Below are 11,650 nucleotides of genomic sequence, written 5' to 3'. Positions count from 1 at the left end.
CTAAACCTAATTAAAACCCTAACAGAAACTTAACCCTAACCCTAAACCTAACCCTAAACCTAAATCTAACACAAACCTAACACTAACCCTAACCCTAAACCTATCCCTAACCCCAACACAAACCTAACCCTAACCCTAACCCTAACCCTAACCCTAACCCTAACACTAACACTAACGCAAAGCTAACCCTAACCCTAACCCTAACCCTAACCCTAACCCTAACCCTAACCCTATCGCATACCTTACCCTAACCCTAAACGTAACCCTAACCCTAAGCCTAACACAAACCTAACCCTATCCCTAACCCTAACACTAACGCAAAGCTAACCCTAACCCTAACCCTAACCGTAACCCTAACGCATACCTAACCCTAACCCTACCCTAACCCTAACGCAAACCTTACCCTAAACCTAACCCTAACCTTAACCCTAACCCTAACCCTAACCCTAACCCTAAACCTAACCCTAACACTAACCGTAACATAACCCTAACCCTAACCCTAATCCTAACCTAACCCTAACCCTAACCCTAACCCTAACCCTAACTCTAACCCTAACCCTAACCCTAACCCTAACGCAAACCTAACCCTACCCTAACATTAAAACAAACCTAACCCTAACCCTAACCTTAACCCTAAACATAATCCTAACCGTAACCCTGACGCAAACCTAACCCTAACCCTAACCATAACCCTAACCCTAACCGTAAAGCAAACCTAACAATAACACTAAATCTAACCCTAATCCTAACCCTAACGCAAACATAACCCTAACCCTAACCCCAACCCTAACACAACCTAAATATAAACCTAACCCTAACCCGAAACCTAATATTAACCCTAACCCTAACCTAATCCTAACCCTAACCCTAACCCTAACCCTACCCTAACCCTAACCCTAACCCTAACCCTACCCCTAACCCTAAACCTAACGAAAACCCTAACGAAAACCTAACCTTACTCCTAACACTAAACCTATCGCAAACCTAACCCTAAGCCTAAACCTAACCCTAACCCTAACCCTAACAGAAACCTAACCCTAACCCTAACCCTAACGCAAACCTCACCCTAAACCTAATCCTAAACCTAGCCCTAACCCTAAGAGAAACCTAACCCTAACCCTAACCCTAACCTTACCCTAACCCTAACACTAACCCTAACCCTAAACCTAATCCTAACCCTAACCCTTACGCACCTAAACATAACCCTAACCAAAACCCTAACCCTTCGTAACGCAAACCTAACGATAACACTAACCCTAACCCTAACCCTAACCCTAACGCAAACCTAACCCTATACCTAACACTAACCCTAACACAACCTAAATCTAAACCTAACCCTAACCCGAAACCTAACATTAACACTAACCCTAACCTAACTCTAACCCTAACCCTAACCCTAACACTACCCTAACCCTAAACCTAACCCTAAACCTAACGAACACACAAACGCAAACCTTACCCTAACCCTAACCCTAACCCTACAGCATACCTAAACCTAACCCTTAACGTAACCCTAACCCTAACCCTAACGCAAACCTAACCCTAACCCTAACCCTAACAGAAACCTAACCCTAACCCTAACCTTAACTCTAAACCTAACGCAAAGCTAACACTAATCCTAACCCTAAACCTAACCCTAACCCTAACGCAAACCTAACCCTAACCCTAACCATACACTAAACCTAACCCTAATCCTAACCTTAACACTAACACAAAGCTAAACCTAACCCTAACCCTAACCCTAACCCTAACCCTAACGCATACCTAACACTAACCCTTAACCTAACTCTAACGCAAACCGAACCCTAAACTAACCCTAACCCTAACCCTAACCCTAACCCTAACCTAACCCTAACCCTAACCCTAACGCAAACCTAACCCTAACCTTAATCCTAACCCTAACACTAACCCTACATAACCCTAACCCTAACCCTAAACCTAATTAAAACCCTAACAGAAACTTAACCCTAACCCTAAACCTAACCCTAACCCTAAATCTAACACAAACCTAACACTAACCCTAACCCTAAACCTATCCCTAACCCCAACACAAACCTAAACCTAACCCTAACCCTAACCCTAACCCTAACACTAACGCAAAGCTAACCCTAACCCTAACCCGAACCCTAACCCTAACCCTAACCCTAACCCTATCGCATACCTTACCCTAACCCTAAACGTAACCCTAACCCTAAGCCTAACGCTCACCTAACCCTATCCCTAACCCTAACACTAACGCAAAGCTAACCCTAACCCTAACCCTAACCGTAACCCTAACGCATACCTAAACCTAACCCTACGCTAACCCTAACGCAAACCTTACCCTAAACCTAACCCTAACCTTAACCCTAACCCTAACCCTAACCCTAACCCTAAACCTAACCCTAACACTAACCGTAACATAACCCTAACCCTAACCCTAATCCTAACCTAACCCTAACCCTAACCCTAACCCTAACCCTAACCCTAACCCTAACCCTAACCCTAACGCAAACCTAACCCTAACCATAACATTAAAACAAACCTAACCCTAACCCTAACCTTAACCCTAAACATAATCCTAACCGTAACCCTGACGCAAACCTAACCCTAACCCTAACCATAACCCTAACCCTAACCGTAAAGCAAACCTAACAATAACACTAAATCTAACCCTAATCCTAACCCTAACGCAAACATAACCCTAACCCTAACCCCAACCCTAACACAACCTAAATATAAACCTAACCCTAACCCGAAACCTAATATTAACCCTAACCCTAACCTAATCCTAACCCTAACCCTAACCCTAACCCTACCCTAACCCTAACCCTAACCCTAACCCTACCCCTAACCCTAAACCTAACGAAAACCCTAACGAAAACCTAACCTTACTCCTAACACTAAACCTATCGCAAACCTAACCCTAAGCCTAAACCTAACCCTAACCCTAACCCTAACGCAAACCTAACCCTAAACCTAATCCTAACCCTAACCCTAACCCTAACAGAAACCTAACCCTAACCCTAACCCTAACGCAAACCTCACCCTAAACCTAATCCTAAACCTAACCCTAACCCTAAGAGAAACCTAACCCTAACCCTAACCCTAACCTTACCCTAACCCTAACCCTAACCCTAACCCTAACCCTAAACCTAATCCTAACCCTAACCCTTACGCACCTAAACATAACCCTAACCAAAACCCTAACCCTTCGTAACGCAAACCTAACGATAACACTAACCCTAACCCTAACCCTAACCCTAACGCAAACCTAACCCTATACCTAACACTAACCCTAACACAACCTAAATCTAAACCTAACCCTAACCCGAAACCTAACATTAACACTAACCCTAACCTAACTCTAACCCTAAACCTAACCCTTACACTACCCTAACCCTAACCCTAACCCTAAACCTAACCCTAAACCTAACGAACACCCAAACGCAAACCTTACCCTAACCCTAACCCTAACCCTACAGCATACCTAACCCTAACCCTTAACGTAACCCTAACCCTAACCCTAACGCAAACCTAACCCTAACCCTAACCCTAACAGAAACCTAACCCTAACCCTAACCTTAACTCTAAACCTAACGCAAACCTAACACTAATCCTAACCCTAAACCTAACCCTAACCCTAACGCAAACCTAACCCTAACCCTAACCATACACTAAACCTAACCCTAATCCTAACCTTAACACTAACACAAAGCTAAACCTAACCCTAACCCTAACCCTAACCCTAACCCTAACGCATACCTAACCCTAACCCTTAACCTAACTCTAACGCAAACCGAACCCTAAACTAACCCTAACCCTAACCCTAACCCTAACCCTAACATAACCCTAACCCTAACCCTAACGCAAACCTAACCCTAACCTTAATCCTAACCCTAACCCTAACCCTACACTAACCCTAACCCTAACCCTAAACCTAATTAAAACCCTAACAGAAACTTAACCCTAACCCTAAACCTAACCCTAACCCTAAATCTAACACAAACCTAACACTAACCCTAACCCTAAACCTATCCCTAACCCCAACACAAACCTAACCCTAACCCTAACCCTAACCCTAACCCTAACGCAAACCTAACCCTATACCTAACCCTAACCCTAACACAACCTAAATCTAAACCTAACCCTAACCCCAACGCAAACCTATCCCTAACCCTAACCCTAACCTTAAACCTTACACTAACGCATAGCTAACCCTAACCCTAACACTAACCCTAACCCTAAATCTAATATTAACTCAAATCTAAACCTGACCCTAACTCTAACCATAAACTTAACCCTAACGCATAGCTAACCCTAACCCTAAGCCTAACCCTAACCCTAACGCAAACCTAACCCTAAAAATAACGCTAACCCTAACCCAAACACAAACCTAACCATAACCCTAACCCTAACCCTAACACTAAAGCAAACATGACCCTAACCCTAACCATAACCATAACCCTAACCCTAACGCTAACACATACCTAACCCTAACCCTAACCCAAACCCGAACGCAAACCTAACCCTAACCCTAACCCTAACCCTAACCCTAATCCTAACCCTAACCCTAACGCAAACCTAACCCTAACCCTAACCCTAACCCTAACCCTAACCCTAACCCTAACGCAAACTTAACCCTAACCCAAAACCTAACCCTAAACCTAACCCTAACACTAACCCTAACCTTAACGCAAACATAATCATAAACATAACGCTAACCTTAAAACCCTAACGCTAAACCTAACCCTAACCCTAACGCTAACCATAAACCCTAGCCCTAACCCTAACTGTAACCCTAACCCTACTCGTAACCCTAACCCTAACCCTAATGCAAACCTAACCCTAACCCTAACATTAACCCTAACCCTAACCCTAACCCTAACCCTAACGCAAACCTTACCCTAACCCTAACCCTATCCCTAAACCTAACGCAAACCTAACCCTAAACCCAACCCTAACACTAACCCTAACCCTAAACGAAATGCAAACCTAAAACTAACCCTAACCCTAAACCTAACCCTAACGCAAACCTAACCCTAACCCTAACACTAACCCTAACCCTAACCCTAACGCATACCTAACCCTAAACCTTACCCTAACCCTAACGCAAACGTAACCCTAAACCTAACCATAACCCTAACCATAAACCTAACCCTAACGCTAACCCTAACCCTAACCCTAACCTAACCTTAACCCTAACCCTAACCCTAACCTAACCCTAACCCTAACCCTAACCCTAACCTTAACCCTAACCCTAACGCAAACCTAACCCTAAACCTAACCCTAAAACAAACCTAACCCTAACCCTAACCCTAAACCTAATCCTACCAAAACCCTTACGCAATCCTAACACTAATCCTAACCATAACCCTGACCCTAACCGTAACGCAATCCTAACAATAACACTAACCAACCCTAAACCTAACACTAACGCAATCCTAAACCTAACCATAACCCTAACCCTAACACAACCTAAATCTAAACCTAACCCTAACCCGAAACCTAACATTAACCCTAACCATAACCTGACCCTAACCCTAACCCTAACCTTAACCCTACCCTAACCCTAACCCTAACCCTAACCCTAAACCTAACCCTAAACATAACGAAACCCTAACGCAAACCTAACCCTAAACCTAACCCTAACCCTAACCCTAACCCTAACCCTAACCCTAACCATAACCCTAACCGTAACCTGTCCATAACACTAACCCTAACCCTAACCTAACAGTAACCCTAACCCTAACCCTAAACCTAACCCTAACCCTAACCGTAACCCTAACGCAAACCTAACTCTAACCCTAACCCTAAAACAAACCTAACCCTAACCCTAACCCTAACCCTAACCCTAACCCTAACACTAACATAACCCTAACCCTAACCCTAACCCTAACCCTAGCCTAACCCTAACCCTAACCCTAACCCTAACCCTTAACTTAAACCAAACCCTAACCCTAACGCTAACGCAAACCTAACCCTAACCCTATCATTAATCGTAACCCTAACCCTAACAATAAACCTAACCATAACCCTAACAGAAACCTAACACTACCCCTAACCCTAACCCTAACCCTAACCCTAACCCTAACACTAACCCCAACGCAAACTTAACCCTAACCCTAACCCTAACCCTAACCCTAACCTTAACACTAACGCAAAGCTAACCCTAACCCTAACCCTAACCCTAACCCTAACGCAAACCTAACATTAACCCTAAACGTAACCCTAACCCTAACCCTAAAGCAAACCTAAAACTAACCCTAACCCTAACAGAAACCTAACACTAACCCTAACCCTAACTCTAAACCTAAAGCAAACCTAACACTAACCCTAACCCTAAACCTAACCCTAACCCTAACCCTAACCCTAACCCTAACACTAACCGTAACATAACCCTAACCCTAACCCTAACCCTAACCCTAAACTAACCCTAACCCTAACCCTAACCCGAACCCTAACCCTAACACAACCTAAATCTAACCTAACCCTAACCCGAAACCTAACATTAACCCTACCCCTAACATAACTCTAACCCAAACCCTAACCCTAACACTACCCTAACCCTAACCCTAACCCTAAACCTAACCCTAAACCTAACGAAAACCCAAACGCAAACCTAACCCTAACCCTAACCCTAACCCTATCGCATACCTAACCCTAACTCTAAACGTAAACCTAACCCTAACCCTAATGCAAACCTAACACTAACCATAACCCTAACAGAAACCTAACCCTAACCCTAACCCTAACTCTAAACCTAACGAAAACCTAACACTAACCCTAACCCTAAACCTAACCCTAACCCTAACGCAAACCTAACCCTAACCCTAACCATACCCTAACCCTAAACCTAACCCTAACCCTAACCCTAACCTAACCCTAACCCTAACCCTAACCCTAACCCTAACCCTAACCCTAACCCAAACCTAACCCTAAACCTAATCCTAACCCTAACCCTAACCCTAAGAGAAACCTAACCCTAACCCTAACCCTAACCTTACCCTAACCCTAACCCTAACCCTAACCCTAAACCTAATCCTAACCCTAACCCTTACGCACCTAAACATAACCCTAACCAAAATCCTAACCCTTCGTAACGCAAACCTAACGATAACACTAACCCTAACCCTAACCCTAACCCTAACGCAAACCTAACCCTATACCTAACCCTAACCATAACACACCCTAAATCTAAACCTAACCCTAACCCGAAACCTAACATTAACACTAACCCTAACCTAACTCTAACCCTAACCCTAACCCTAACACTACCCTAACCCTAACCCTAACCCTAAACCTAACCCTAAACCAAACGAACACCCAAACGCAAACCTAACCCTAACCCTAACCCTAACCCTAACCCTACAGCATACCTAACCCTAACCCTTAACGTAACCCTAACCCTAACCCTAACGCAAACCTAACCCTAACCCTAACCCTAACAGAAACCTAACCCTAACCCTAACCCTAACTCTAAACCTAACGCAAACCTAACACTAATCCTAACCCTAAACCTAACCCTAACCCTAACGCAAACCTAACCCTAACCCTAACCATACCCTAAACCTAACCCTAATCCTAACCCTAACACTAACGCAAAGCTAACCCTAACCCTAACCCTAACCCTAACCCTAACGCATACCTAACCCTAACCCTACCCTAACCCTAACGCAAACCTTACCCTAAACCTAACCCTAACACTAACCCTAACCCTAACCCTAACCCTTAACCTAACCCTAACCCTAACCGTAACATAACCCTAACCCTAACCCTAATCCTAACCTAACCCTAACCCTAACCCTACCCTAACCCTAACGCAAACCTTACCCTAAACCTAACCCTAACCCTTACCCTAACCCTAACCCTAACCCTAACCCTAACCCTAACCCTAACGGAAACCTAAACCTAACCCTAACACTAAAACAAAACTAACCCTAACCCTAACCTTAACCCTAAACATAATCCTAACCCTAAACCTGACGCAAACCTAACCCTAACCCTAATCATAACCCTAACCCTAACCGTAAAGCAAACCTAACAATAACACTAAATCTAACCCTAAAGCTAACCCTAAAGCAAACCTAACCCTAACCCTAACCCCATCCCTAACACAACCTAAATCTAAACCTAACCCTAAACCGAAACCTAATCTTAACCCTAACCCTAACCCTAAGAGAAACCTAACCCTAACCCTAACCCTAACCTTACCCTAACCCTAACCCTAACCCTAACCCTAACCCTAAACCTAATCTTAACCCTAACCCTTACGCACCTAAACATAACCCTAACCAAAACCCTAACCCTTCGTAACGCAAACCTCACAATAACACTAACCCTAACCCTAACCCTAACCCTAACGCAAACCTAACCCTAACCCTAACCCTAACCCTAACACAACCTAAATCTAAACCTAACCCTAACCCGAAACCTAACATTAACACTAACCCTAACCTAACTCTAACCCTAACCCTAACCCTAACACTTCCCTAACCCTAACCCTAACCCTAACCCTACCGCATACCTAACCCTAACCCTAAACGTAACCCTAACCCTAACCCTAACGCAAACCTAACCCTAACCCTAACCCTAACAGAAACCTAAACCTAACCCTAACACTAACTCTAAACCTAACGCAAAACTAACACTAACCCTAACCCTAAACCTAACCCTAACCTTAACGCAAACCTAACCCTAACCCTAACCATACCCTAAACCTAACCCTAACCCTAACCCTAACACTAACGCAAAGCTAACCCTAACCATAACCCTAACCCTAACCCTAACCCTAACGCACACCTAACCCTAACCCTTAACCTAACTCTAACGCAAACCGAACCGTAAACCTAACCCTAAACCTAACCCTAACCCTAACCCTAACACTAACCCTAACCTAACCCTAACCCTAACCTAACCCTAACCCTAACCCTAACCCTAAACCTAACCTAAACCTAACCCTAACCCTAACGCATACCAACCCTAACCCTAACCCTAAAACAAACCTAATCCTATCCCTAACCCTTACGCAAACCTAAACATAACCCTAACCATAACCCTAACCCTTCGTAACGCAAACCTAACAATAACAATAACCCTAACCCTAACCCTAAACCTAACGCAAACTTAACCCTAACCCTAACCCTAACCCTAACACAACCTAAATCTAAACCTAACCCTAACCCGAAACCTAACATTAACCCTAACCCTAACCTAACTCTAACCCTAACCCTAACCCTAACACTACTCTAACCCTAACCCTGTCCCTAACCCTAACCCTAAACCTAAACCTAAACCTAACGAAAACCCAAACGCAAACCTAACCCTAACCCTAACCCTAACCCTATCGCATACCTAACCCTAACCCTAAACATAACCCTAACCCTAACCCTAACGCAAACCTAAAACTAACCCTAACAGAAACCTAACCCTAACCCTATCCTTAACTCTAAACCTAACGCAAACCTAACACTAACCCTAACCCTAAACCTAACCCTAACCCTAACGCAAGCGTAACCCTAAACCTAACCATACCCTAACCCTAACCCTAACCCTAACCATAACTCTAACGCAAACCTAACCCTAACCCTAAACCTAACCCTAACCCTAACGCAAACCTAACCCTAACCCTAATCCTAACCCTAACCCTAACCCTAACGCAAACCTAACCCTAACCCTAATCCTAACCCTAACCCAAACCCTAACAGAAACCTAACCCTAACCCTAATTCTAACGCAAACCAAACCCTAACCCTAATCCTAACCCTTACCCTAACCCTAACAGAAACCTAACCGTAACCCTAAACCTAACAGAAACCTAACACTAACCCTAACACTAACCCTAAACCTAACGCAAAACAAACACTAACCCTAACCCTAAACCTAACCCTAACCCTAAACCTAACCCTAAACCCTAACCCTAACCCTAACCCTAACCCTAACCCCAACCCTAAACCTAACTCTAACCCTAACCCTAACGCAAACCTAACCCTAACCCTAACCCTAGCCCCAAACATAACCCTAACTATAACCCTAACCCTAACACAAACCTAACCCTAAACCTGAACCTAAACCTAATCTTAACCCTAACCCTAACGCAAACCTAACCCTAACCCTAACGCAAACCTAACCCTAACCCTCACACTAACTCTAACCCTAACGCAAACCTAACCCTAACCCTAACACTAACCCTAACCCTAACCCTATCCTAACGCATACCTAACCCTAACCATAACCCTAACCCCAACCCTAACGCAAACCTAACCCTAACCCTAACCCTAACCTTAACCCTAACCCTAACGCATAGCTAACCCTAACCCTAACCCTAACCATAACCCTAACCCTAACCCTAACGCAAACCTCACCCTAACCCTAACCCTAAGCCTAACCCTAAACCTAACCCTAACCCTACCCTAACCCTAACGCAAATCTAACCCTAAACCTAACCCTAAAACAAACCTAACCCTAACCTTAACACAAAACCTAATCCTAACCCTAACTGTTACGCAAACCTAACCCTAACCCTAACCATAACCCTAACCCTAACCGTAACGCATACCTAACAATAACACTAACACTAACCATAACCCTAACCCTAACGCAAACCTAACCCTAACACTAACCCTAACACAACCTAAATCTAAACCTAACCCTAACCCGAAACCTAACATTAACCCTAACACTAACCTGACCCTAACCCAGCCCTAACCTTAACACTACCCTAACGCATAGCTAACCCTAACCCTAACCCTAACCCTAACCCTAACCCTAAACAAAACGAAAACCCTAACGCAAACCTAACCCTAAACCTAACCCTAACCCTATCGCAAACCTAATCCTAACCCTAAACCTAACCATATCCATAACCCTAATGCAAACCTAACCCTAACCCTAACCCTAACCCTAACCCTAACAGAAACCTAACCTTAACCCTAACCCTAACCCTAAACCTAACGCAAACCTAACACTAACCATAACCGTAAACCTAACCCTAACCCTAACGCAAACCTAACCCTAACCCTAACCCTAACTCTAACCTTAACACTAATGCAAAGCTAACCCTAACCCTAACCCTAACCCTAACGCATACATAACCCTAACCCTTACCCTAACTCTAACGCAAACCTAACCCTAAACCTAACCCTAACCCTAACCCTAACCCTAACCCTAACCGTAGCCTATCCCTAACCCTAACCCTAACCTTAACCCTAACCCTAACCTAACCCTAACCCTAAACCTAACCAAAACGCTAACCCTAACCCTAACGCAAACCTAACCCTAACCCTAACCCTAAAACAAACCTAACCCTAACCCTACCCTAACCCTAACCCTAACCCTAACCTTAACCCTACCCTAAACCTAACCCTAACCCTAACCCTAACCCTAACCCTAAAACAAACATAACCCAAACCCTAACCTTAACCTAACCCTAACCTAACCCTAACCCTACCCTAAAACTAACCCTAACCCTAACCCTAACCCTAACCCTAACCCTAACCTAACCCTAACCATAACCCTGACCCTAACCTAACCCTAACCATAACCCTAACCCTAACCCTAACGCACACCTAACCCTAACCCTAACGCTAAAACAAACCTAAAACTAACCCTAACCCTAAACCTAATCCTAACCCTAAACCTTACGGAAACCTAACCATAACCCTAACCATAAC

Source organism: Rhinolophus sinicus, chromosome 17 (assembly GCF_057876585.1).
Source record: "Rhinolophus sinicus isolate RSI-liver-muscle chromosome 17, RSI-T2T, whole genome shotgun sequence".
Taxonomy (NCBI): domain Eukaryota; kingdom Metazoa; phylum Chordata; class Mammalia; order Chiroptera; family Rhinolophidae; genus Rhinolophus; species Rhinolophus sinicus.
Note: the sequence above shows the minus strand (reverse complement) of the source record.